This window comes from Rutidosis leptorrhynchoides, chromosome 10 (genome assembly GCF_046630445.1).
Source record: "Rutidosis leptorrhynchoides isolate AG116_Rl617_1_P2 chromosome 10, CSIRO_AGI_Rlap_v1, whole genome shotgun sequence".
NCBI lineage: Eukaryota > Viridiplantae > Streptophyta > Magnoliopsida > Asterales > Asteraceae > Rutidosis > Rutidosis leptorrhynchoides.
In genome coordinates this window covers 195,250,911-195,273,788 of record NC_092342.1, presented here as the reverse complement: position 1 = coordinate 195,273,788, position 22,878 = coordinate 195,250,911, and positions in this window count along the sequence as shown.

Sequence of the window (22,878 nt, the reverse complement as noted above, 5' to 3'; positions counted from 1 at the left end):
TGTATTAGAAAGATATCTTACTGTAAATAAGAAAGATTTCTTGAGGTTGGATGATCACTGAAATGTCCCGTTCTTATTGATTAAAAACGTTCCATATTAATTGATTTCGTTGCGAGGTTTTGACCTCTATATGAGACGTTTTTCAAAGACTGCATTCATTTTTAAAACAAACCATAACCTTTATTTCATAAATAAAGGTTTAAAAAGCTTTACGTAGATTATCAAATAATGATAATATAAAATATCCTGTTTACACACGACCATTACATAATGGTTTACAATACAAATATGTTACATCGAAATCATTTTCTTGAATGCAGTTTTTACACAGTATCATACAAACATGGACTCCAAATCTTGTCCTTATTTTAGTATGCAACAGCGGAAGCTCTTAGTATTCAATTGAGAATAAACATGCTTTAAACGTCAACAAAAATGTTGGTGAGTTATAGGTTTAACCTATATATATCAAATCGTAACAATAGACCACAAGATTTCATATTTCAATATACATCCCATACATAGAGATAAAAATCATTCATATGGTGAACACCTGGTAACTGACATTAACAAGATGCATATATAAGAATATCCCCATCATTCCGGGACACCCTTCGGATATGATATAAATTTCGAAGTACTAAAGCATCCGGTACTTTGGATGGGGTTTGTTAGGCCCAATAGATCTATCTTTAGGATTCGCGTCAATTAGGGTGTCTGTTCCCTAATTCTTAGATTACCAGACTTAATAAAAAGGGGCATATTCGATTTCGATAATTCAACCATAGAATGTAGTTTCACGTACTTGTGTCTATTTTGTAAATCATTTATAAAACCTGCATGTATTCTCATCCCAAAAATATTAGATTTTAAAAGTGGGACTATAACTCACTTTCACAGATTTTTACTTCGTCGGGAAGTAAGACTTGGCCACTGGTTGATTCACGAACCTATAACAATATATACATATATATCAAAGTATGTTCAAAATATATTTACAACACTTTTAATATATTTTGATGTTTTAAGTTTATTAAGTCAGCTGTCCTCGTTAGTAACCTACAACTAGTTGTCCACAGTTAGATGTACAGAAATAAATCGATAAATATTATCTTGAATCAATCCACGACCCATTGTATACGTATCTCAGCATTGATCACAACTCAAACTATATATATTTTGGAATCAACCTCAACCCTGTATAGCTAACTCCAACATTCACATATAGAGTGTCTATGGTTGTTCCGAAATATATATAGATGTGTCGACATGATAGGTCGAAACATTGTATACGTGTCTATGGTATCTCAAGATTACATAATATACAATACAAGTTGATTAAGTTATGGTTGGAATAGATTTGTTAACAATTTTCACGTAGCTAAAATGAGAAAAATTATCCAATCTTGTTTTACCCATAACTTCTTCATTTTAAATCCGTTTTGAGTGAATCAAATTGCTATGGTTTCATATTGAACTCTATTTTATGAACCTAAACAGAAAAAGTATAGGTTTGTAGTCGGAAAAATAAGTTACAAGTTGTTTTTGTAAAGGTAGTCATTTCAGTCGAAAGAACGACGTCTAGATGACCATTTTAGAAAACATATACTTCCACTTTGAGTTTAACCATAATTTTTGGATATAGTTTCATGTTCATAATAAAAATCATTTTCTCAGAATAACAACTTTTAAATCAAATTTTATCATAGTTTTTAATTAACTAACCCAAAACAGCCCGCGGTGTTACTACGACGGCGTAAATCCGGTTTTACGGTGTTTTTCGTGTTTCCAGGTTTTAAATCATTAAGTTAGCATATCATATAGATATAGAACATGCGTTTAGTTGATTTTAAAAGTCAAGTTAGAAGGATTAACTTTTATTTGCGAACAAGTTTAGAATTAACTAAACTATGTTCTAGTGATTACAAGTTTAAACCTTCGAATAAGATAGCTTTATATGTATGAATCGAATGATGTTATGAACATCATTACTATCTTAAGTTCCTTGGATAAACCTACTGGAAAAGAGAAAAGTGGATCTAGCTTCAATGGATCCTTGGATGGCTCGAAGTTCTTGAAGCAGAATCATGACACGAAAACAAGTTCAAGTAAGATCATCACTTGAAATAAGATTGTTATAGTTATAGAAATTGAACCAAAGTTTGAATATGATTATTACCTTTTATTAGAATGATAACCTACTGTAAGAAACAAAGATTTCTTGAGGTTGGATGATCACCTTACAAGATTGGAAGTGAGCTAGCAAACTTGAAAGTATTCTTGATTTTATGAAACTAGAACTTTTGAAATTTATGAAGAACACTTAGAACTTGAAGATAGAACTTGAGAGAGATCAATTAGATGAATAAAATTGAAGAATGAAAGTGTTTGTAGGTGTTTTTGGTCGTTGGTGTATGGATTAGATATAAAGGATATGTAATTTTGTTTTCATGTAAATAAGTCATGAATGATTACTCATATTTTTGTAATTTTATGAGATATTTCATGCTAGTTGCCAAATGATGGTTCCCACATGTGTTAGGTGACTCACATGGGCTGCTAAGAGCTGTTCATTGGAGTGTATATACCAATAGTACATACATCTAAAAGCTGTGTATTGTACGAGTACGAATACGGGTGCATACGAGTAGAATTGTTGATGAAACTGAACGAGGATGTAATTGTAAGAATTTTTGTTAAGTAGAAGTATTTTGATAAGTGTATTGAAGTCTTTCAAAAGTGTATAAATACATATTAAAACACTACATGTATATACATTTTAACTGAGTCGTTAAGTCATCGTTAGTCGTTACATGTAAGTGTTGTTTTGAAACCTTTAGGTTAACGATCTTGTTAAATGTTGTTAACCCATTGTTTATTATAAAAAATGAGATGTTAAATTGTTATATTATCATGATATTATGATATATAATATATCTTAGTATGATATATATACAGTTAAATGTCGTTACAACGATAATCGTTACATATATGTCTCGTTTCGAAATCATTAAGTTAGTAGTCTTACTTTTACATATGTATTTCATTATTAATACACTTAATAATATATTTAATTATCATTTAACATAATTAACCAAGTGTATCAATATCTTAATATGATTCATATGTACCTAGTAAGACGTTGTTATAACGATAATCGTTATATATATCGTTTTCGAGTTTCTTAAATTAATAGTCTCATTTTTATGTATATAACTCATTGTTAAAATACCTAATGAGATACATACTTATAATAAAATCATGTTAACTATATATATAACCATATATATGTCATCGTATAGTTTTTACAAGTTTTAACGTTCGTGAATCGCCGGTCAACTTGGGTGGTCAATTGTCTATATGAAACATATTTCAATTAATCAAGTCTTAACAAGTTTGATTGCTTAACATGTTGGAAACATTTAATCATGTAAATATCAATCTCAATTAATATATATAAACATGGAAAAGTTCGGGTCACTACAATCACTCTACAAGATTGGAAGTAAGCTAGCAAACTTGGAAGTATTCTTGATTTTATGAAACTAGAACTTGTAGAATTTATGAAGAACACTTAGAACTTGAAGATAGAACTTGAGAGAGATCAATTAGATGAAGAAAATTGAAGAATAAAAGTGTTTGTAGGTGTTTTTGGTTGTTGGTGTATGGATTAGATATAAAGGATATGTAATTTTATTTTCATGTAAATAAGTCATGAATGATTACTCATATTTTTGTAATTTTATGAGATATTTCATGCTAGTTGCCAAATGATGGTTCCCACATGTGTTAGGTGACTCACATGGGCTGATAAGAGCTGATCATTACAGTGTATATACCAATAGTACATACATCTAATAGCTGTGTATTGTACGAGTACGAATACGGGTGCATACGAGTAGAATTGTTGATGAAACTGAACGAGGATGTAATTGTAAGAATTTTTGTTAAGTAGAAGTATTTTGATAAGTGTCTTGAAGTCTTTCAAAAGTGTATGAATACATATTAAAACACTACATGTATATACATTTTAACTGAGTCGTTAAGTCATCGTTAGTCGTTACATGTAAGTGTTGTTTTGAAACCTTTAGGTTAACGATCTTGTTAAATGTTGTTAACCCATTGTTTATTAAATCAAATGAGATGTTAAATTATTACATTATCATGATATCATGATGTATTAATATATCTTAATATGATATATATATATATATATATATATATATATATATATATATATATATATATATATATATATATATATATATATATATATATATATATATATATATATATATATATATATATATATATTAAATGTTGTTACAACGATAATCGTTACATATATGTCTCGTTTCAAAATCATTAAGTTAGTAGTCTTGTTTTAAATATGTAGTTCATTGCTAATATACTTAATGATATGTTTACTTATCATAATATCATGTTAACTATATATATATATCCATATATATGTCATCATATAGTTTTTACAAGTTTTAACGTTCGTGAATCGCCGGTCAACTTGGGTGGTCAATTGTCTATATGAAACCTATTTCAATTAATCAAGTCTTAACAAGTTTGATTGCTTAACATGTTGGAAACACTTAATCATGTAAATAACAACTTCATTTAATATATATATAAACATGGAAAAGTTCGGGTCACTACACCTTGGTACCCAAATTCTATCAGCCCTATATCGGGTTCCGTCTTCCCGAATATTAAGATGTTTCTCTGATCCTTTGGGTATCTCATTCTTCAACTTTCCTTCTTTTACAACCCCCTGTTACGCCTCCTTTATTTGAGTAGTAAGGTTAGTATGAATAATTATATTCATAGCTTTTACCCGTATAGATTCTCTGTCCTTTCTACTCAAAGCGTCGGCTACCACATTCGCCTTCCCTGGGTGGTATCGAATCTCAAAATCATAATCATTCAACAGTTCAATCCACCTGTGTTGTCTCATATTCAGTTGCTTCTGATTAAATATATGTTGGAGACTTTTGTGGTCGGTATATATAATACTTTTGACCCCATATAAATAATGCCTCCAAGTCTTTAATGCAAAAACAACAGCACCCAATTCCAAATCGTGAGTTGTATAATTTTGCTCTTGAATCTTCAATTGTCTAGACGCATAAGCAATCACCTTCGTTCGTTGCATTAATACACAACCGAGACCTTGCTTTGATGCATCACAATAAATCACAAAATCATCATTCCCTTCAGGCAATGACAATATAGGTGCCGTAGTTAGCTTTTTCTTCAATAACTGAAACACCTTCTCTTGTTCATCCTTCCATTCAAATTTATTCCCTTTATGCGTTAATGCAGTCAAGGGTTTTGCTATTTTGGAGAAATCTTGGATGAATCTTCTGTAGTAACCAGCCAATCCTAAAAATTGACGTATATGCTTTGGAGTTTTGGGGGTTTCCCACTTTTCAACAGTTTTGATCTTTGCTGGGTCCACCTGGATACCTTCTTTGTTCACTATGTGACCGAGGAATTGAACTTCTTCCAACCAAAATGCACACTTTGAAAACTTAGCGTACAGTTTTTCTTTCCTCAATACTTCTAGCACTTTTCTCAAATGTTCTTCGTGCTCTTGATCATTCTTTGAGTAAATATGTATGTCATCGATGAAAACAATGACAAACTTGTCAAGATATAGCCTACACACTCGGTTCATAAGGTCCATGAACACAGCTGGTGCATTAGTCAATCCAAACGGCATAACCATAAAATCGTAATGACCATAACGCGTCCTAAAAGCAGTTTTTGGAATATCATCCTCCTTTACTCACATTTGATGATATCCAGAACATAAATTGATTTTCGAATAAACCGACGAGCCTTGTAGTTGATCAAAGAAGTCGTCAATTCTTGGCAGTGGATAACGGTTTTTGATGGTAAGTTTATTCAACTCTTTGTAGTCAATACACAATCTAAATGTACCATCCTTCTTCTTGACAAACAAAACAGGAGCTCCCCATGGTGATGTGCTTGGTCGAATGAAACCACGTTCTAATAGTTCTTGCAGTTGGCTTTGCAGTTCTTTCATCTCACTGGGTGCGAGTTGATGTAGTAGCGTGAGGGTACGAAATAGTATTATTTTTAATACAAAATACTACAAAATATGACACAAGTTTTATTAATTTACGGATGTGATATACCTAAACCTTGCTACAACATTATAGGCAGTGTACCTAATCGTAGAGTAGTGTAGTTTTTAGTAAGTCCGGTTCGTTCCACAGGGAGCTAGTGATTACGTACTATATTTTTATAAAACTATATTTATATATATATATATATATATATATATATATATATATATATATATATATATATATATATATATATATATATAAGTAGTAATATTATTATAAAATGGGGTTTTTTACCGTTTAATGACCGGTTTGTCGATTTTATATTTTTAAGCGTAAAGATAAATGACAATAATTAAAGTGCGTAAAATATATAAATGACGATAAATAAAATAACAATAAATAAAATTGCGATAGAATATGAAATAAAAGGATTATGCTTATTTAAACTTCCGTAATCATGATGTTTAACGTTTTGATTTTAATTAATTGTTACTCGGGTTAATTGTCCTTTGTCATGGTTTATTTGATACCTATCTGGTTTTTGTCCATAATAGTCCATCGGTCATAAATATAAAGTGCGAGTGTCCTCGTCAAATTACCCTTATACCCGAAGTCAAATATTCCAACTAATTAAGGATTTAAACTGTGACGCAGTTATCACTTCTGCCAACAATTACACCAGTTATCACTGTATGTAATCCACCCCTATTTTGATTAGATATGAATATTAATTTACCCACCTGATCAGTTTGAATAATCAATTACCCAACCCGAATAATTAATTAAATGATTATAATAGATTCCATATGAACGTCACTAAATAGGACAACCATAATCATTATTAATTATTAGGATAATTAATTTGAAGATAGGTTCGACAGACTCCAATGAGTTGTCACTCAATTAGACAATACCCCCCATCTATTAATAGTCAATAGTCCAATTTTCACAAGTGTCGGTCTTTTGCCCAAACCTTAATTATGGTACAAAATCCAATAACCCCGTCTTAATATTTAGTCAAACATCACGATTACTTCGGCTTAAATAAGCATAATAATAACTTAGTTACGAGACATTAATTTAAAAAGGAAGAACATAACTTACAGTGATTATTAATCGTGTAGCGTTATACGGACAGAGTTTCTACTTTAAAACCCGTAAAACATTCCTTACAATAACCCAATTATTATTAAACTTAAACTAAAATTAAAATTAAAATTATAAATATATATATTACATGTAAAGAGAAAGAAAGAAGAAAAAGTGTACATAAATCGATCAAATGAATTGCCTTTTATAGGCAAATATTGAATTGAAATTTTCACTTATGACCCCTTAACTATGCTCAATTAACAACTTTTTATTATTTATTATTATTCTTATTATGAATTATTTAAATATTATATTATATTCTTGTGCATAGTTGACTTGTACTTTCAGCTCTGTTGCGTCGAGCGTTGATAGTTGGCTCGGGTACCGGTTCCGGATTTTCGAACGTCCTTTCGTATAATTTAATATCTTGTACTTTGCGTTTTGTAACTTGTACTCTTGTCATTTTTAGACGTTTCTCATCAATAAATTGAACCTTTTGAATTGTATCTTGTACATTTGAGCTTTTTGGACGTTTGTGTCTTCAAATCTTCGTTTTCGCCTTTTGTCTTCGCACTTATTTATTTAAACAATTACAATGAAAATATAATACAATTACATATGAAAACCTATTATTTAGAAGGGATATTGCTATGAAATATATGTTCCTTTTTAGCCTTATCACGAGTCTGTAAGGAGCACAAGCTATTGGTGCAGCTCCTGGTACAAGATCTATTTGAAATTCAACAGATCGATGTGGAGGTAGTCCCGGTAATTCTTTTAGAAATACATCGGGAAATTCTTTTGCGACGGGAACATCATTGATGCTCTTTTCTTCAGTTTGTACTTTCTCGACGTGTGCTAGAACAACATAGCAACCTTTTGCTATTAGTTTTTGTCCCTTCAAATTACTAATAAGATGTAGCTTCGTGTTGCCCTTTTCTTCGTGCACCATTAATGGTTCTCCTTCTCCTCGTACAATGCGAATTGCATTTTTGTAACATACGATCTCTGCTTTCATCTCCTTCAGCCAGTCCATGCGAACTATTACATCAAAACTCCCTAACTCTATTGGTATCAAATCAATCTTAAATATTTCGCTACCCAGTTTAATTTCTAGATTTCAACATATATAATCTGCTTAAATTAATTTACAATTTGCTAATTCGAGTAAAAATTTACTATCCAACGGTGTCAATGGATAACTTAATTTAGCATAAAAATCTCTACTCATATAGCTTCTATCCGCACCCGGATCAAATAAAACGTAAGCAGATTTATTGTCAATAAGAAACGTACCCATAACAAGCTCCGGGTCTTCCTGTGCCTCTGCTGCATTAATATTGAAAACTCTTCCGCGGCCTTGTCCATTCGTGTTCTCCTGGTTCGGGCAATTTCTAATAATGTGGCATGGTTTTCTACATTTATAACAAACTACATTGGCATAACTTGCTCCGACACTACTTGCTTCACCATTACTCGTTCCGACACCATTTGTTCCTTTCGTTCTATTAACCCCTGGTCCGTAGACCTCACACTTTGCCGCGCTATGACCATTTCTTTTACACTTGTTGCAAAATTTGGTGCAGAACCCCGAGTGATACGTTTCACACCTTTGGCATAGCTGCTTCTGATTGTTGTTATTGTTGTTGTTGCGGTTGTTATTGTTGTTGGGATGATTGTTGTAGTTGTTGTTGTTGTTGTTGTTGTTGTGCCGTTTGTTGTAGTTGCGATTGTTGGGATAGTTGTTGTTGTTTTGGTGACTCTTATCACCGTTTTCCTGCCACTTTCTTTTGACTAACTTCACGTTGGCCTCTTCGGCCGCCTGTTCTTTAATTCTTCCTTCAATCTAGTTCACTAGTTTGTGAGCCATTCTACATGCCTTTTGTATGGAGGCAGGCTCATGTGAACTTATATCTTCTTGGATTCTCTCCGGTAACCCTTTCACAAACGCGTCGATCTTCTCTTCCTCATCTTCGAACGCTCTCGAACACAATAGGCACAATTCTATGAATCATCTTTCGTACGAAGTAATATCGAATCCCTATGTTTGTAACCCTCTAAGTTCTGACTTGAGCTTATTGACCTCGGTTCTGGGACGGTACTTCTCATTCATCAAGTGCTTGAATGCTGACCACGGTAGCGCGTAAGCAGCATCTTGTCCCACTTGCTCTAGATAGGTATTCCACCATGTTAACGCAATACATGTGAAGGTATGCGTAGCGTACTTCACTTTGTCTCCTTCAGCACACTTACTTATGGCAAACACCGATTCAACTTTCTCGGTCCACCGTTTCAATCCGATTGGTCCTTCGGTCCCATCAAATTCTGAAGGTTTGCAGGCAGTGAATTCCTTGTAGGAGCATCCTACACGATTTCTTGTGCCGTTAGCTGTATTGCTAGATTCAGAGTTATTGTTGGTATGTAGCGCGGCCTGTACTGTGGCTATGTTTGAAGCAAGAAAGGCACGAAATTCCTCTTCGCTCATATTCAAGGTGTGTCGAGTAGTCGGTGCCATTTCCTTCAAAATAGTCAAATGAAACAATTTAATCATACAGAATATTAAGAGTAGTCAATAGTATCTCGTAGCATAATATGAACTCATTTATAAAAGCTTTTTCTTCATATTAGCATTTTATAATTTTAAATTCGGGTACTACCTACCCGTTAAGTTCATACTTAGTAGCTAATATACAATTCAACTACTACAATTCCATATGAAAAACTGATTATAATAATATATCACATACAAATATTCTTCAAACTTACAACTTCGCTATATTATATATAACATGAAATATAGTACACTATGATACAGGACAGTTTTGAAGATAAATCTAGTTAATACGCAAGTTGTTCAGCAAAGGAAATAAAGACATGTAATTCATAAGTCCAGAAACAAGTCATGCATTCTGGTTTTACTAAGACGACTTCCCATCCTTGGTCTTGTGGAAAATAACCATTATGACCATTGGCTAGGCAGTATGTTGTAATGTCGTCAAAAGGACGAGGGTTTCATAATGTCCAACAGCCCCGTAATAATCTAAAAACCTTGTTTCTCACCCCAACTACTGAATCCGTCACTTGTGGTAAAGTTTTATTTAAAAGCTGTAATCCGATGTTCTTTTTCTCACTTTGGTAAGAAGCGAACATCACTAACCCGTAAGCATAACATGTTTCTTTATGTTGCATGTTAGAAGCTCTTTCTAATTCACGAAATCCTATGTTGGGATATGTTGAGTCAAAATAGGTTCTTAACCCGTAGCGTAAAATTGCATTTGGGTTCCCCGCATTTAACGCTTTAAAGAAAACACGGAGTAACTTAAAGTCTCCCCAATGTGATATACCCCACCTATCAAAGGAAAGCCTTTTATAAACTAAGGCATTTCCGGAAAGTCTTTCAAATGTTTGATAAGTTAATTTCACCATAACTAAATGTGTTGATGAATTCTGACCGACTCTAGACAAGATTTCCTCAATCATATCCTCTGGTAGGTCTTCTAAAATATTCAGTTATCTACCCTTAACGTCCATTTTATTTTTATACTGTAAAATAGACAAGGATTAGATTCGTAATAACAAACAATACAAGCAATTTTTACATAGAACATAAAAGTACAAGCACACTACAATACATTTATTACACAACATGCTCACACCCCTCTAATCTGAATCACTGGTTTCTTCTTCTTCTTCAGACTTGGTTCTTTTTCCTAATCTTCTAGGGATATATGATGTTCCTCTAATACGAGTCGTCATTTTCCACATTGGTTTAGAAAAACCTGGTGGTTTAGAGGTTCCCGAGTTATTGTCACGATATTGAAAATACGGGTGTTGACGGTACATATATGAAGGTATTTCGTATGCCCGAGAGACATATTAAATTAATGTGGCTAACATGTTATGATCCAAGTCGGGTCATACCCAATAACAAACTTACCGACACCTTATTAATATTTGATCTTAGCGATTAGATCGTTGATTAAATACGCGTCACTTGAATTTTAAGAAAATGGTTTCTAAAATTATATTACTTGATGTGTATTTATATAATTTATGGAATAATTATATAATGAGGGTTTAATTATTTATAGGTTAAATAATTAATGAAGTTATGTTACAATTTTATAAAATTGGTTTTATAAAATTTGCATAACAAAAATATGCAAGTTTATAAAATGAATTTTATAAAATCTAGTTTTATAAAAACTAGTTTATAAAAAAAAGGGAAACTAGTTTTATAAAATCTAGTTTTATAAAACCTATTTTATATTATAACTTGAAGTAGTGGCATGGGAGTTGAAGTGCACATGCTAGAGATTCCATCTTTTGGTCATGCCTTCCCATTTCCATTTACATACATGTTGACTCTCTTTGGAACTAATACAAGCAATTACACATCCAAAAAAACTGCACAAACCCTCTCAATATTCTGCTGTAGGCTGTGGCCTTTGAGGAGCAAGAAGGGGTTCTTATTTTGGTTTTGCAAGTTCATTTCAAGTGCAAATTAAATCCTAACCAAAATCTAAGGTGTTGGTGCATAAGTTTGGGGTATAACAACTTGAGGTTTCACTCTTTTGGAGCTCCATTTAACATCATCATCTTCATCATACACTAACAAGCTTGGAGTAGGTATAAACTCTTTACTTGCTTGTAGTTTGTAAGCATACTTTATAACTTGATCCTAATTGGGATTTAACTTTAATTGGTTAAAGATATACAATGTTCTAAAATGGTACTTACTTGCTTCCGCTTTATTTATTTCTTAAAATGATTTTAACATTATGGAAATTATTAAATCCCAACAATGGTATCTAGAGCCGAAGTTGTTGAAATATGCTTCGAGATGGTTATTAGACTCACTATATATTTTGCATTTTATGTACATGCATGAAAGTAAAATGCAAAAATTAAAGGTTTTGGGTGGGCTTAATTTTTTGGCCGAATTTAAGGAGACCCAAAATGGGTTTTTTGGGTTCTTCCATTTGGTCATATTTTGGTAGTATGTTAATGTTCACAATCTAAGCCTTGGCCTTGTGTTTGGTTGTATGTTTGGTTGATTTGTTATTCATTCAATTTGATTTATAATAATATTTATTCAATTGGTTTGTAATATTATTCATTTAGTCATGTAATTTATTTTATATTTGGCATGTAAAATAGATTAGGTTGTATTTTCATTTTTTAGAGAAAAATGTATTAGGATATATTTTGTAAAAATGAAGATACAAGAAGGTGACTATGATGAACACAAGGAAGGATGCAAGATTAAGTGGGAGATTTTGAAATCTCTTACTTTGTGTTATAACCCGTTAACCGGTGGCATTTGTTTTCAGCTAAACAAATGTCTACCAAATTGGCTTGATTGTGAACATATTTATTTTACATGCATGGTTGTTTATTGTGTTTGTATGTTTGGTTGCTACAAGATTATCACAAGTTAACAACAAACTAAAATGGCAATTCAATTGGTTAAATTAGACATTATTATCGACATGCAAAACGACAATTTAATTAGTTAAATTAAAAGTGGCAAAAGAACATTAATAAACGGTTATTAAGAACATGAAAAGGATCATATATATAAAATGGTTTATATCAAGTAATTGGCTTAATTACAAGACATGAAAATGGTTTTTCATATGTACCATACACTAAATGCATGTTGGTGTATGGCATAAAAGTTTTCTTAAACTAGAATTAATGAAAACTGAAAATCCCTTATTAACAAGGAAAACAAGTTAAACGCCATCCTTTTGTGTGACACTTAGGCATATTAAGGAACTCATGATGGTATAAAGGTCACCTAACCATTATGAGCAAAATAATATAATTAAGGTGAATTTCTCATGCTTGTGGGATAAAGGTCACCTAACCACTTGTGTAGCGACCCGACCAAATCATCATTGACGGTGCCGCTAACTTAGGTCCCGTTACGTGGTCGTAGTCCCTAAATGAGACCCGTTTGACCAAAATTATGTCGCATTCATTTGAAACGTACAAGACTTACAAAGTTTAGTTTACAAAACAATTCGAAAACAACTCTAAGTTTACAAAAGTTGTAAAGTATAAATGAATTAACTTGCGACATAATTAGTTTAAAATCACGGTTGCTATAAATAGCGTAAGTATGTAGACAAAAGTTTGAATCCAAAGGTGCTATCACTAGCGTATGTATGTATGTATGCTTGACTCCAAGCAAGTATTAGTGTACGCGGAAGCATGTATCAAATAGCCAAGTATGAACCTGAGAAAAACATAGAAATCTGTCAACGAAAACGTTGGTGAAATCATAGGTTTAAGTAAGTAAGTGAGTAAAAGTAAGTCGAACCACAAGATTTGCAACATTGATGAAATAGTAGTACATTCTAAAAGTTAATATTCACGAGCACCCAATTATCAAAGCTTAACATTCCATCCGTTGAACCCCATTAATAGTGCTAGAACAACACTGTTTCTCGAAAATATATTTCATCCGTAGACGGTAGCGAACCGTCCGAGATGAGGGTTTGTCAAACCCATATGGCCATACAACATAAGTTCACGCCTACACTTACACACTGCAAGAGTAACTAATGATAATCGAATTGAGGATTTTGTTCTAAACTCGTATGTAGAATGTTTGTTTTCCTCTACTTGTGTTCACTTAGTTAAAAAGAAATGTTTATGTTTTCTCATCCCAAATGTAAGTTCAAAAGAGTAAAAGTGGGACTATGATCTCACCTCGAGTGCACGAGTATAAATGTACTTCACAAAGTAAACGTGTGCATGAAAGTTGCTTAGCCTTGACCTAAACAAGTAAGTTGTATCAATTAACCGATTACGACACATGGTTGGGTGAAATGTGTTCAATTAGTCCTATGGCTCATTACGACTCGAATATATATAGCATGTGAGTCAAATTGTCCAAGTTTCATGCAAGAATCAAGTATAAAAGAAGATTAGAATGATTGCATAAATGTTTGGTTAAGTTTAACTAAAAGTCAAACTCGGTCAAGTCAAAGTCAACGAAAAAGTCAACACGTTCGGGTCGGGTCTCGAACTATTTTTCTAAGGTTTTTAATCATATATAAGCATGTTAGAACAAGTTACATGTGAATCGGAGGTCCATAGCGTGCCAAACATTTTTCTTATTTTGACCAAGGAGGTCAGAACCTGGACACGCCTTATGTCGTGCCGCGACATAGGCTGGCCGCGCCGCGGCACATAACTTGTGCTGGTACCTGGCCAGTTTCAGTTTTCTAAGTCTCAAACAAAAACTCTTTCAAGCATAAATCACAAACCGCAAACACTTAGAATACGTATCTTATATCGTTGGAAAACTCTTTTGACAAGGAACACAACTAAGTACATATTATCAATCAAAATATGCATTTAAAATAATCAAATTCTCGTCAAATGTTCAATGAACGTTCATAATCAAAGTTTCAAGTTTGTAAAACGCATTTCATGATTCGGGCAACCAATTTACATGTATGATATGCCGTTTTGAAGGTAATGAAACATACAATACAATTAAATACTTACTAACAACATTAACAAGCATTCAATGCATGAAAATCCTGTTTTAAAGTTCATCAAACCCTAACCAAAATCATGAATTCAACCATTTTGTAAATGAAGCTTTTCTAAATCAACTTACACATCAAAATGAAGCTAATGAGGCTAGTAACACTTTTAATACATGAACTTTAACATTTAAACAACATTAACTCATCCAAAATCAAAGATTAAGCACACCCATTTCAAGTTCATGCTAGTTACTCCAAAAACAACAAATCGAGCAAACCAAACATATATTCATGTTAGACTTGAGCCATAGACACTAACTAACACCATTTCAAGTATATAAAATGAATTTAGAGAAATCTAAAGTTTTTAGAAACCTTACCCCAAGTAGTGAAATTGGTACCAAATCGAAGAGGATGAAGAGAGGATTCCAAATATGTAATTTGTTTTGATGTTTGCTTGCTAAATCCGATTTAGATGTTGAATTAGTGAGTTGGTTGAAGTTGATGTTCTTGGTGACTAGAGAGAAAAAGGAAGTAGGAGATAGATGGAAATGAATGGTGGAAAGAGTGGGTTGACTAGTTGACCTAGTCAACTAGTTTGCCCACTTGGCAACTTCGGTCCCTCAATTTTGAAAGCGGGTGTGTGAATTAACCAAACGAATATTTTAAAAATGCCCGAGTAACCTAGTGATGTTATAATTAAATAGCAGGAATATTATGAACGTTAGTCAACGGAAACTACGAATTTAAATAACGAAAGATATTATTTAAAAAAAAAAGACAGTGTTAAAAATAAATTTAACAGAAAAACGCGGGATGTTACATTACCTACACCTTAAAAGAAATTTCGTCCCGAAATTTAGTTGGAAGTATTAGTTGTTGGTTCTTCCTCGAGATGTTGTGTTGCCGATTCTACGAATAAGTGAAGGTATGTCTTTGGGAATTTCAACAGACTTTGACGGTCGGGATTTTACGTTGGTTTAAAGTTTGGCTTCACAATTTATAGTTTCAACCGGTCCTCCTAGGAAGTGAAGTTTATCGTTGATAGTAAGTTCATCGAAGAGGATAACAAGTTCTTGTTTCAAGAGACACGCCCTTAAGTTTGATACGCAGAATGTAGGATGAACGGAATTTGTTTGAGTCGGAAGCTTGAAGCGGTAAGCAACGGGCACAACACGCCCCAAGATTTCAAAAGGACTAAAGTTATTGCGGATTTAGCTTTCTACGTTTCCGAAACTGATTACACCTCCTCAAGGTGCAACTTTTAACGTTACGTAGTTACCCACTTGGAATTTGAAATGTTTACATCTAACATCGGTGTAGCTCCTTTGGCGACTATGGGCCGTCTTGAGCCTTTCTTGGAATTGAATAATTTTTCGGTTGTTTCATGAATGAGTTCGGGTCCGGTGGTTCGCTTGTCACCTACTTCGGTTCAACGATTTAGAAAACGACAATTTCGGCCATATAAAGTTTCGAGAAGGTGCGGCGTTAATACACGAATGAAAATTTTTGTAGTAAGAGAATTCGGTTAAAGACAAATACTTTTCTCAAGTAAATTTAAAATTGATAATACAAACTCATATTATGGTTTCCAAGGTTTGAATCATATGTCTGCTTGGTTCGTCGGTTTATGGATGACACGCGGTACTTATGTCTAAACGTGGTCCCGTGACTTTTTGTAAGGCACTCCGAAATCTAGAAGTGAAACGAGGATCTCGATCCGAAATGAGGTACATTTCTTTAAGGTATATTTGAGCAAGATTGTTAGGACCTGAAAATGTTTGTTGGAACAAGTTTCTGTTTCTCAAGAATTTCGCGCCGCGAAAGATTTATCGATTTCTGAAAATGTTCGTTAGAGCAAGTTCCTTATCAGTTTCTGAAAATGTTCATTAGGACTATTCACCCTCGTGGCGAATACTAGTATAATGTGAAGAGTCTCTCCCTCCATTGAAATTAGATATAAGATTTCCTTATACGGAAGTACGAGTTTAATGCGAGAGAAATTCCCGCCTCGATGTGAGCATAACAAGCATATCATAGTTCGTCGATAAAACTGCGCGAAGACGAGATAGTATACATGTGTATCATATGTTTGAAGTCGAAAGAATTTTTCATTCATACGGAAGCATAAATATGGCTCGACAATAATCGACGATGTGTCCCGCGTATGGTTGTTATTAGTATTCTCGGAGTTGTCGGATGTTCAAATAAGAAAAATGAAGTCATGTACATGGTACATGGTGGTGATTAGGTTGATCGAGTCCAATCACCATCACGAGTCATTAGAACTTTGGTATGACTTACCATAATATAACCACGTTGATCGAGTGTCGTTATATTACGCTAACTCATACCTCCATCCCCACATCACTCCATAGATTCAGGTTCGTGTAATCGTGAAGTTTTAAAATGAACAAAGCATAGCGACATCACCAACGTGACTCGTATTTAATCGCAAGAATTAGTGCGACTCTAAAGAAGCGTTCCCCGAGGAAGTGTATAAATGATCGTTCACGTCAATGTGGTTCAAATCAAATGATAATGCCTTTAGGCACGAAAGAGTAACGAATCATGATAACAAATAGTACGCAGCCGTAGTGATAAGCATTGATGACGATACTCACATAGAGTAGTGATGTTAGTAACAAGAAGTGGTAGATAGTAAGGAACATCGGTGTGACACCGATAGTAAGTTGAAACGGTGGCGAATAACAATCTGGGAGACAGAATTTCCAAACAAGTATGACTAATGAAGTCGTCGTCATCCTTTCGTGTATGAATCTTGAAATTAATGTGGGTTACCAGAAAGTGGCAGAATACCGATTCATATGATGAAAGTTTGGTACCATTAAGAAGTTTGCCTAAGAATGATTCAAGTATAATGCACAAGTAGTCAAGTAAGTGCTATCTATAGCAAATGTATGTCAGAATGCAATGGTTAACTATCCGGTTGTAGTCTAGATTCACTAATGCGTCCTAACGACTCTGTCAGACACACTAATGCATATCCTAGTTCCCTACAACCAACGCTCTGATACCATCTGTAGCGACCCGACCAAATCGTCATTGACGGTGCCGCTAACTTAGGTCCCGTTACGTGGTCGTATTCCCTAAATGAGACCCGTTTGACCAAAATTATGTCGCATTCATTTGAAACGTACAAGACTTACAAAGTTTATTTTACAAAACAATTCGACAACAAGTCTAAGTTTACAAAAGTTGCAAAGTATAAATGAATTAACTTGCGACATAATTAGTTTAAAATCACGGTTGCTATAAATAGCGTAAGTATGTAGACAAAAGTTTGAATCCAAAGGTGCTATCACTAGCTTATGTATGTATGTATGCTTGACTCCTAGCAAGTATTAGTGTACGAGGAAGCATGTATCAAATAGCCAAGTATGAACCTGAGAAAAACATAGAAATCTGTCAACGAAAACGTTGGTGAAATCATAGGTTTAAGTAAGTAAGTGAGTAAAAGTAAGTCGAACCACAAGATTTGCAACATTGATGAAATAGTAGTACATTCTAAAAGTTAATATTCACGACCACCCAATTATCAAGGCTTAACATTCCGTCCGTTGAACCCCATTAATAGTGCTAGAACAACACTGTTTCTCGAAAATATATTTCATCCGTAGACGGTAGCGAACCGTCCGAGATGAGGGTTTGTCAAACCCATATGGCCATACAACATAAGTTCACGTCTACACTTACACACTGCAAGAGTAACTAATGATAATCGAATTGAGGATTTTGTTCTAAACTCGTATGTAGAATGTTTGTTTTCCTCTACTTGTGTTCACTTAGTTAAAAAGAAATGTTTATGTTTTCTCATCCCAATTGTAAGTTCAAAAGAGTAAAAGTGGGACTATGATCTCACCTCGAGTGCACGAGTATAAATGTACTTCACAAAGTAAACGTGTGCATGAAAGTTGCTTAGCCTTGACCTAAACAAGTAAGTTGTATCAATTAACCTGTTACGACACATGGTTGGATGAAATGTGTTCAATTAGTCCTATGGCTCGTTACGACTCGAATATATAGAGCATGTGAGTCAAATTGTCCAAGTTTCATGCAAGAATCAAGTATAAAAGAAGATTAGAACGATTGCATAAATGTTTGGTTAAGTTTAACTAAAAGTCAAACTCGGTCAAGTCAAAGTCAACAAAAAAGTCAACACGTTCGGGTCGGGTCTCGAACTATTTTTCTAAGGTTTTTAATCATATATAAGCATGTTAGAACAAGTTACATGTGAATCGGAGGTCCATAGCGTGCCAAACATTTTTCTTATTTTGACCAAGGAGGTCAGAACCTGGACACGCCTTATGTCGCACCACGACATAGGCTGGCCGTGCCACGGCACATAACGTGTGCTGGTACCTGGCCAGTTTTAGTTTTCTAAGTCTCAAACCAAAACCCTTTCAAGCATAAATCACAAACCGCAAACACTTAGAATACGTATCTTATATCGTTGGAAAGCTCTTTTGACAAGGAACACAAATAAGTACATATTATCAATCAAAACATGCATTTAAAATAATCAAATTCTCGTCAAATGTTCAATGAACGTTCATAATCAAAGTTTCAAGTTTGTAAAACGCATTTTATGATTCGGGCAACCAATTTACATGTATGATATGCCGTTTTGAAGGTAATGAAATATACAATACAATTAAATACTTACTAACAACATTAACAAGAATTCAATGCATCAAAATCCCGTTTTAAAGTTCATCAAACCCTAACCAAAATCATGAATTCAACCATTTTGTAAATGAAGCTTTTCTAAATCAACTTACACATCAAAATGAAGCTAATGATGCTAGTAACACTTTTAATACATGAACTTTAACATTTAAACAACATTAACTCATCCAAAATCAAAGATTAAGCACACCCATTTCAAGTTCATGCTAGTTACTCCAAAAACAACAAATCGAGCAAACCAAACATATATTCATGTTAGACTTGAGCCATAGACACTAACTAACACCATTTCAAGTATATAAAATAAATTTAGAGAAATCTAGAGTTTTTAGAAACCTTACCCCAAGTAGTGAAATTGGTACCAAATCGAAGAGGATGAAGAGAGGATTCCAAATATGTAATTTGTTTTGATGTTTGCTTGCTAAATCCGATTTAGATGATGAATTAGTGAGTTGGTTGAAGTTGATGTTCTTGGTGACTAGAGAGAAAAAGGAAGTAGGAGATAGATGGAAATGAATGGTGGAAAGAGTGAGTTGACTAGTTGACCTAGTCAACTAGTTTGCCCACTTGGCAACTTCGGTCCCTCAATTTTGAAAGCGGGTGTGTGAATTAACCAAACGAATATTTTAAAAACGCCCGAGTAACCGAGTGATGTTATAATTAAATAGCAGGAATATTATGAACGTTAGTCAACGGAAATTACGAATTTAAATAACGAAATATATTATTTAAAAAAAAAGACAGTGTTAAAAATAAATTTAACGGAAAAACTTGGGACTATGATGCCCGAACTCCAAAAGGATTTTGAGCATCATAGTGCATATGACATGATCACACAGTTGTAGGAGATGTTCCTTCAACAAGATCGTGTCGAGCGCTTCGAAACGGTTCGAGCGCTTCATGCATGTCGGATGGACGACTCCCAATCCGTTTCATCTTATGTCCTTAAGATGGAAAGCCTTATTGATCGAGCGAACCGTCTAAATTGTAACGTGTCTAATGAATTAGCCACGGACCTCATTCTCAACTCATTGTAAAAAAGGTTTGACACATTTGTAACAAATTACAATATGAATGGTTGGTATAAGAGCATTGGCAAATTAGATGCCATGCTTAAGACGGCCGAAGCGAGCATGGGTAAAAGGGCTTCACCCATGTTTATGATCAATGAAGGCGGGTCCAAAACCAATAACACTTCTAAGCCAAAGGTGGCTAAGAGGAAAGGACCCGCCTACCAAGGCAAGGGCAAGGGAAAAGGGAAGATGGTTACCCCAACCAACAACAACAAGAAGCAAAAGGTTGCCGGAAAAGCTAACCCCAAGGAAGATTCGTGCTTTGGTTGCGGTGAAATGGGTCACTAGAAACGCAACTGCCCGGTCTACCTTTAGGAGTTGAAGGAAAAGAGGGATGCAGGGCAAACCTCAGGTAATGTATATATGGTATACGTTGAGCTTAGTATTACTTCTTCTAATACATGGGTATTAGACACAGGATGTGGAACTCATATTTGCAATTCTTTGCAGGCGTTCAAAAGAAGTAATCAAGATGCGGGAACAACAAGTCTGTTCATGGGAAATGGAGCAAGGGTGCAAGTGAAAGCTCAAGGAGACTTTGTTTTAAAGCTTCTAAGTGGTTTGGAGCTTATTTTGAAAAATGGTTTGTATGCACTCGATTTATCACGAAACATTATTTCTGTATCCCGTTTGAAACAATATGGTTTTAATCTTAATTTCATTAATGATGATATCCATATTTATTTAGATAATGTGTTCTATTTTAAGGCTTCGCCTTTGAATGGTATTTATGAATTGGTTCATGATGACACATCATTCAATAGCTCAATGTTTCATACAAACACCAAGAAACTCAAAAGGGATTTGAGTGATTCCTACTTATGGCATTGTCGCCTTGGTCACATAAACAAGAATCGAATGCATACACTTCAAATGAATGGACTTTTGAAATCAAATGAACAAGACTCGTTTGATGTATGTGAATCTTGTTTACAAGGCAAAATGACTAAAGCACCTTTCAAAGGGACCTATGAAAGGGCCAAAGACTTATTGGGATTAATACATTCGGATGTATGTGGACCCTTTAAGCCCATGACTAGGAAAGGTGAAAGATACTTCGACACTTTCATTGATGACTTTAGTCGTTTCAGATATGTCTACTTGTTAAGACATAAGGACGAAACTTTTGAAGCATTAAAGGAATATCAAAACGAAGTACAAAATCAACTCAATAAGACAATCAAGGTACTTCGTACCGATAGAGGAGGTGAATACCTAAGCGATGCTTTCCAAGATCATCTTAAAAGTTGTGGGATTATCTCGCAACTCACTCCTCCTGGAACACCCCAACTTAATGGAGTTTCCGAAAGGAGGAACCGAACCCTAATGGATATGGTTCGATCTATGATGGCTAGAAGCTCGTTGCCTCTATCATTTTGGGGTTATTGTCTATGCTCCGCGGCTCGTATTCTAAATATGGCCCCAACCAAGAAAGTGGAACGAACTCCTCATGAGATGTGGTTTGGAAAACCTCCATCTCTATCATACTTAAAGGTATGGGGATGTGAAGCTTATCCTAAGCGTTACGTTCCTAATAAGTTGAATGCTTGATCCACGAAGTGTATCTTTATAGGATATCCTAAGGATGATATGGGATACTACTTCTATGATCCAACCGAGCAAAATGTATTTGTTGCTCGAAAGGCTGAATTCCTTGAAACTAAGTTCCTAATGGAAGGAAATAGTGAAAGGAAGATAGATCTTGAAAAGGTTCAAGATAAAGTAGATGATACACAATTGGTTGACACTAGCACTCAACATGAAAATGTTGAGAGTGATCAAATGGATGATCAAAATACATAAGACGTTCGCAGATATGGTAGGATTAGTAATCCTCCTAAGAGATATGGGTTTGTCATGGATAGTTGCTATGTGGTTGATTTGGATGAACCAACAAACTACCAAGATGCTTTATCAAGGAGTGATAAGGATAAATGGCAGGAAGCCATGAATGCTGAGATGCAATCCATGTATGACAACCAAGTTTGGGAACTTGTTGAACAACCTACTGGCTCAAGGCTAGTTGATTGTAAATGGCTTTTCAAAATGAAAACTGACATACATGGAAACTTGGATACATATAAAGCTAGACTTGTCGCAAAAGGTTTCACTCAAACTCAAGGGGTTGACTATGATGAAACTTTTTCGTCTGTGGCAATGCTAAAGTCTATTAGGATATTACTTGCCATTGCTGCTCATTATGATTATGAAATATGGCAAATGGATGTCAAGACTGCTTTCCTAAATGGACATCTTGAGAAAGATGTCTATATGGTTTAGCCTGAAGGTTTTGTTGATCCAAAATATCCTAAAAAGGTATGCAAGTTAAAGAAGTCAATCTACGGATTGAAACAAGCATCTAGAATGTGGAATCATCGTTTTAATGAG